Source organism: Garra rufa, chromosome 6, assembly GCF_049309525.1.
Source record: "Garra rufa chromosome 6, GarRuf1.0, whole genome shotgun sequence".
Lineage (NCBI taxonomy): Eukaryota > Metazoa > Chordata > Actinopteri > Cypriniformes > Cyprinidae > Garra > Garra rufa.
Window position 1 is genome coordinate 35,587,252 of NC_133366.1, and position 7,392 is coordinate 35,594,643.

At 40.0% G+C, this 7,392-nt stretch overlaps 1 pseudogene; it reads right to left on the bottom strand.

Annotated features, from left to right (window-relative positions):
• The window catches only part of LOC141336927 (uncharacterized), a 19,753-nt pseudogene extending 13,981 nt beyond the window's left edge, over nucleotides 1–5,772 (bottom strand).
• Between the last annotated feature and the right edge of the window lie 1,620 nt (nucleotides 5,773–7,392).

Genomic DNA, 7,392 nt, shown 5'->3' on the forward strand with positions numbered 1-7,392 from the left:
CTAAAGACATGAAATAGAGCTGCATCGTTCTGCCCACATTCATACTGCAAAAATAAAAAAAATCTGTATTAGTGTTAGCAATACTTTAGCATTAAATGTAACTTACTCTCTTAAGGGTACGTTCACATGAAGTGTCAAAAAACGTGTGGAAAACGCGAGGCGCGTCGCTTCCTCCACCAATTTCGATTGGGCGCTCGCGCTTCTGTAGTGTCTGCTGTTACTAGGCAACCATGAAGGCGCTGTCAGTTATAAAAACATTTCTGCTTTGGGTTTAAACTGTGTGGCTCCATTGAAAATAAAGAGCTTGCGTGCGCAAAATGCGAACGGCCCCTAAGCCTTTTGTGACACATAAACACCATGAAATTAAAGGGGTCATCGGGTGCAAAACTAACTTTTCCAAGTTGTTTGAACATTAATGTGTGTTGGCAGTTTGTGTACACAACCACCCTCACCGGCTGGAGATCTGCATCTCCCTCTGTGGCCTCCCTAATGGAATTAAGCTTGGATTGTGAAACCTCTTTAGATGCCACAACTGCTTCAACATATGCCTTCACCTCCTCTTCCAAGTCTTGAGTGGCAGTGCCCGCTCAAAGTTTTTTTTTTTGAGAAAGCGTTGTAAGAATTATAGTCTGCCTCGACCCAGATTACACTCCACAATATATGTTTAATCATGCTCATTTACAGGAAGTATCTTAATTATTATTGAGAAGAAGAAAGTCAACAGGGCAGACCATTTGGGATAATCTAATCTCCAGCAATAGGTGACTAATTGTACAATGGGAGTGGGTGTGAGACACTCAGAACATCTTAGACAAAGGGGTGTAAGAACTTAATTAACATACAGACCACAGCTCTTACGACAGGAGCAACTTCATTTGCATTAAGGGTAGTAAACTGTAATGGTACAAAAAGTTTGAGCTAAGGATGTTCTGGGTTCATTCCGACTCAGTTGAACCCAAGGTACAACATGTACTTTGTCACTGCTTTGCTGCAATAAACATCTTCATAAAGAGCTTCTACGTCATCATCACTTTTTCTTACAGCGTGTCCACCACCACCAAACATTTGTACATGCGCTCTGCTTCAGTCAAAGTTCTGGAACAGAATGCAACTGCACGTGTTACATCACCAGGGACTTGAAGCAGAGCAGCTCCCAACCCAAAACTGCTCGTCTCAGCGGTAACCATTGTGGGTTTCTCAGGGTCATAATATGCAAGGGCAGGAGCTGTGGCCAACATGCATTTTACCCTACTCAGAGCCTGCTCATGGACCTCTTTCCAAATCCAGACTGGTTGCAGCTCTGTTGAAAGCCTTGGCACAAATTTGTCAATAATTGATAAATTCCTAGAATTTGCCTTAGCTCAGTCACATTAGTGAGACTAGGGATATCAGTAATTGCCATTTCCTTGATGCTGTCCTGACTGATGGTGTGCCCGAAATCCTGCAGCTCAGATTTGTTGAAGTAACATTTATCATGGTTCAATTTCAGACCTGACTCTCTGATAGTTTTCAGAACAGCCTCAAGATTCTCATCATGCTCATTTTGGTCCTTGCCCCAGACAAGTAAGTCGTCATCTACAAGTACAACTACAACTATGACAACTACAGTGCCTTTGTGCCCAATTAGAAGCTTACTCATTTTTCTTTGAAAATGTTCAAGTGCCGACGTGACCCCAAATGGTAATCTATTAGGGATGTAACGGTATTGTAAATACCGTCATACCGCAATAACAATTTTTTTCGATACTACCGTGGTCGCATGACTCGATAAAACGATAGGTATTCTGAGAAAAGTTTGCTCAGGCGAATGGAGCGAACGGGAGGTTGCGGGAACTACAATTCCCATCAGCCCAGGCGTGGCCATCATCCTCTGCGGTCTGTTGACGCTACAGACTGTAGCAGCAAGGAAAAGAGATGGAAATGGTCGAACCTACATGCTCCGTCTGCAGTGCGTATGCGTTACGTATTCTTTTCAGCACCCATGTTAACGGATTAGAGCGTTCACACTGCACGCGGTTGCTGTCCGGCAGTACGTCCTAGAAGCGGTGCCTTTGCAGCAGTGCAGCGATCGTTTCGGCACCGAGTCTATTTTTGGCTGCGCTGTATGCACTGAATTAATGTACAGTGCATTGTTCGCTGTAAAAATGAACATGGATTGACACGGAAATGTACCATAAATGCATATAAATGAAGTCTACTGTGTTTCACAGTCAACACGTGGCTTTTTTGCTAGGTTTAAAATAAGGAAAGGTGCAGTTTTAAATAAACTAGGCAACATAATAGATGCACTTGTCCAGGTAGAAAAGTTATTTAAAGGATTGTTTTTAATAAAGATTTAATGCATGAGAGCCTACTGTACTGCAAAAAAATGCTTTTCTTACTTAGAATTTTGTCTTGTTTCCAGCCAAAATATCTAAAAATTCTTAAATCAAGAAGGATTTTCTTGACAAGTAAAAATTATTGTCTTGTTTTTAGTAAAAACAAGTCAAAATTAAGTGAGTTTTTGTTTAAAACAAGCTAAATAATCTGCCAATGGGGTAAGAAAAAAAAATCTTATTTCAAGCAGACAACTAAATTCAGACAACTCATTCAGCTAAAATGATTTGACTGTTTTTTACATGCTTTAATAATTTTTTGTTACTAAAATTGAAAAATTTAAGTTTCTGTTTCAAAGTTTACAGATAGATGGCTAATTTGTATGCCATTGATATGTTCAGTGTTCATGTAAACTGTTTAATAAACACTTCTGGCACTTTTTTTCGAGTCTCTTCATTAGTTTTGTTTTTCCTGTATATGATTCAATAAATACCGTACCGTGTCATTCATACCGAGGTATTACCGTGCCGTGAAGTTTTGATACCGTTACATCCCTATAATCTATTAAAACAGAACTGTCCTACTGGGGTTATGAATGTAATCAAATTCACACAGCTTGGGTCCAAAGGAATTTGCCAAAACCCTGAGCAAAACGTCTAGAGTGGAAAAGATTTAGGCACCTGAGAGCTTGGGGGCAATGTCCTCCAATGTTGGGAGAATGTAACGCTCATGCTTTACAGCCTGATTCAGCCATTTCAGGTCTACACAAATCCTGAATGAACCATTCTTTTTCACTATGGGCACACCATTCAGTCAGTTCTGTGACTGCAGAAATTATCTCTAAGGACTGCATATGTTCAAGCTCCTTTTCAACCTTGGGTAACAGAGGAAAGGGAATTCTGTGAGGAGTTGCCAAACTATAAGAAGTAACATCTGACTTTAGCTTAATTTTCACAGGTTCACAATTAAGCAAGCCATAGACATCATCTTGTTCTGTAATTTAATCTACTAGGTCCATCTTACAAGCAGTGCTACAACTGAGCAAATTGTTTGCAAATAGCCCATCAATGACGAAAAAATTTGCCCTTTTCTTTAGGTGTTTGCTAGAAATGTTCCCATGCAATTTACTTTCCCCCCAGGACTTTGCACGTTTTAACCAGCAGGGGCACTCTAGTAAGCTTGAATCTTGAATTTGACCGACCTGCTCTGAACAGGCAGAGTAACACACCACCTGTCTTCTGCAGCAGACTCATTCATTACTAACGCTAGGAAAAATTAATCACTAGTTTCACTATCACACACTACAAGCTCTTTGACATTTTTAGTTTTACATGCAATTGCAAAATGTCCCAGCTTTTTGCATTTCCTACACCTCTTGTTTTGTGCAGGGCAATTATTCTCATTGTGTGTGCAGTTCACAATTTGTTTTCTCTCTCCACCTCTCCTTTTTCGGTGGACCCGAAAAGCGCTTTGAGCTTTTGTAATGTCCGTGCTGTACAGTGCTCACATCAGCGGCTTCCCCACCACTCTCATTTTGCGTCTAGATGAGCTCCAACTGTTGGGCGATCTGGACCTCTTTGTCCAATGTTAATTTGGTTTCCATTTTTAAGCGTTCAATCTGCAATCCCAATGACAATTCCGTCCCGTATTTGTTCCTCTTTGCTCGTACCAAACTCGCAGTATTCAGCCAGTTCATAGAGGCATTCGGGAGAACCGCTGGATCCATGTAGGCCAGGTAGCAGGCTGTGCGCAATCAAAGGCCTCTGGTGGGTTGAACTTGGACGTTATCACTTACAGAACAGCGAACTTGCTTGTGGGTTTTATGTACGATTCTGACACCACGTCATGAGAAGAAAATATATAGTCGTTCAACAGGTTGCATTTATTTAACAGATTGCATGAATTGCACACTTGCATGAACTGCATCAGTCAACTGCCAGTCCCCAACAATCGGGTACAATTTGATTGGTCAACATAATAAAGCTGGTTTCCCACACCAGTCAAGGCTTCCTTTTTGATTAAAACTCTTTCCACACTGTTGGCAGGTCAAAGGGCTCTCCGTTGTGTGAAAATTTCTGGTGGACTTCAAAGTTTCCACTTCGATTGAAACTCTTTCCACACTGTTTACATGTGTAAGGCTTCTATCCATTGTGAACTCTCATGTGTCTGTTAAGGTTTCCTTTTACAGTGAAACTCTTTCCACACTGTTGGCAGGTAAAATGTCTCTCTGTTGAGTGAATTTTCTGGTGGACTTTAAGGTGTCCTCGTTGACTGAAACTCTTTCCACACTGTTTGCATGTGTAAGGCTTCTCTCCAGTGTGAATACTCATGTGCCTTTTAAGGTTTCCTTTTACAGTGAAACTGTTTCCACACTGTTGGCAGGTAAAAGGGCTCTCCGTAGTGTGAATTTTCTGGTGGAATTTAAGGTGTCCTCGTTGACTGAAACTCTTTCCACACTGCTTGCATGTGTAAGGCTTCTCTCCAGTGTGAATACTCATGTGCCTTTTAAGGTTTCCTTTTACAGTGAAACTGTTTCCACACTGTTGGCAGGTAAAAGGGCTCTCCGTAGTGTGAATTTTCTGGTGGACTTTAAAGTGTCTTCGTTGACTGAAACTCTTTCCACATGTGTAAGGCTTCTCTCCAGTGTGAATACTCATGTGCCTTTTAAGGTTTCCTTTATCAGTGAAACTGTTTCCACACTGTTGGCAGGTAAAAGGGCTCTCCGTAGTGTGAATTTTCTGGTGGAATTTAAGGTGTCCTCGTTGACTGAAACTCTTTCCACACTGCTTGCATGTGTAAGGTTTCTCTCCAGTGTGAACTATCATGTGTCTGTTAAGGCATCCTTTATAAGTGAAACTCTTTTCACACTGTTTGCATGTGTAAGGTTTCTCTCCAGTGTGAACTCTCATGTGTCTGTTAAGGCATCCTTTTTGACTGAAACTCTTTTCACACTGTTTGCATGTGTAACGCTTCTCTCCAGTGTGAAATCTCATGTGAATGTTAAGGCTTTCTTCACGAGTAAAACTCTTTCCACACTGTTTGCATGTGTAAGGCTTCTCTCCAGTGTGAATTCTCATGTGTCTGTTAAGGTGTCCTTTTTGAGTGAAACTCTTTCCACAATGTCTGCAGGTAAAAAGCCTCTCCAAAGTGTGAATTTTCCTGTGGACATAAAGATATCGTTTTTGCTTGAAACTTTTCCCACACATATGGCAGGCGAAGGGTTTCTTTCCAGTGTGAATTCTCATATGCCTTTTAAGGTTTTCTTTTAGAGTGAAACGGTTTCCACACTGAAAGCAAGTGAAATAATTCCTAGTTCCTGTCTTTTGAGCTCTTTTGTGTTTTGAATTCTTTTCAGACTCTAAGGAACAAAAAGATTTTTCTCCAGTTACGAAATCATGAAGATTCTCAAACTGATCTTTCTCTTCAGTTTCATTCAGTACTTCCCTCTCCTCTTTCTGCGCTGTTCGGTCTAAGGTGGAAAAACAAAGAGATAAAAGTTAACCCCAGTTTAATGGCACAAAGCAATTAATATCACAACATGTACCATGTATCTTATACCAGAGTGTCCAAACCTGATCCTGGTCGGCCGGTACCCTACAGAGATTAAGTTGGCCATTACACAATTAATTAAATCTAGGAAATCTATATAGACTGATCTCACATCCCCCTCACTTTTAGAAACAGGTGATTCTGTACCCCGCACTTTTTTTGACCTAGCGCTAATATTTGCACCCCATGTTCTCTGATTTGTTACTTAGATTTGAGTGAACATTTAGCCAATTACAGCACGAATCTCTTGGGCATCTGCCATGAGCTTCTAATCTTGTTGTTCTTGTAATATTTAAGTTTGTTCATCCACTTTACTGTATGGCTGTCTGGGGTACAATGCACCCTAGAAAAAAGCTGAGGACGATTACAATCGTTTTTTTCAAACATTCATAGTAAGTACAGGATGTGTTACAGAACGTCACGATGACACGAATCACATGTTTCCATGTAATGATTTAATGTCGAAAGACAACAGAACCTGTTCTGTGTACCTCGTCACGTTGCAATAAATTCAGTGCGCGAAAACATTGTTTAAGTGTAGTGTACATTAAATATTGTAATTATCATAAAGTATCTTTCTCATATAATTTTCTACTTCATAAAAATTAAAGTATAGATTTCCGCAGTGGTCTTAAAGTCCAAGTCCTGCAGTATTTTATTAATTTATGTATTTTTTTGAGTATGCTTTCACAGAAATAGGTTCCTGTAAGTTATCCTGGCATGTTTCTCAAATTGCCACTTTGGTGCTGTAAAATGCCCACTGTTCTTCTATTTAGAATTAATTATACTGTATGAACATCACCTTTTGGTCACATCACTATACTGTCCCCTCCAATTTTAAATTGGCTGCTACACCCCTGATTACACCTCTGGAAACATAATATAAAAACTAAATAACTAAAATTAAACTTCCTTTAAAAGAAAACAGGCAATATTTTTGCACCAATTGAAAGTGAAAAGGTAAAAGTGAAGTGATGTGCCAACTCCCAAGTATGGTGAATTGTGTTCTGCATTTAATCAATCAAATAGTAGTGTGATGATCATCGAACGAAGACAGCTGAAGCGGCTGTTTGTTTGCTTCTTTCGGTGTTTTCTTCGTGGAAGATGAGGCAGCGAAACCAAGATGCGAAGACGGAGGCTCAGCGGCGTTTACACCGAACGTTTATGTTAGCTGCAAGGCGAAAAAGAACAATACAGCGATGTGGAAGCCGGATACAGCGAATGCAGAAACGCCTTGTTATGTTGGTGATGTCTGTTCTGATGCAAGAAGTGCTTTGCAACAGTTGTTTATGCAGCAGCAATATTTGTAATATATTACATTAATAAATCACTTGAAAAGAAGCGTTGTTTTTATGACCTACACACAAATCTTTCGTCTAACTTGGTATTACATCAAACAAAATGTTGCACATTATCTACACACTACTGCAAAAAATAACTACACAGTTGTACTTCTAGTATAATTTGTTATGCCTTTATTTAGGTACAGATACAGGTACAGTGTATGTTAACATGTTATCAAGGTGT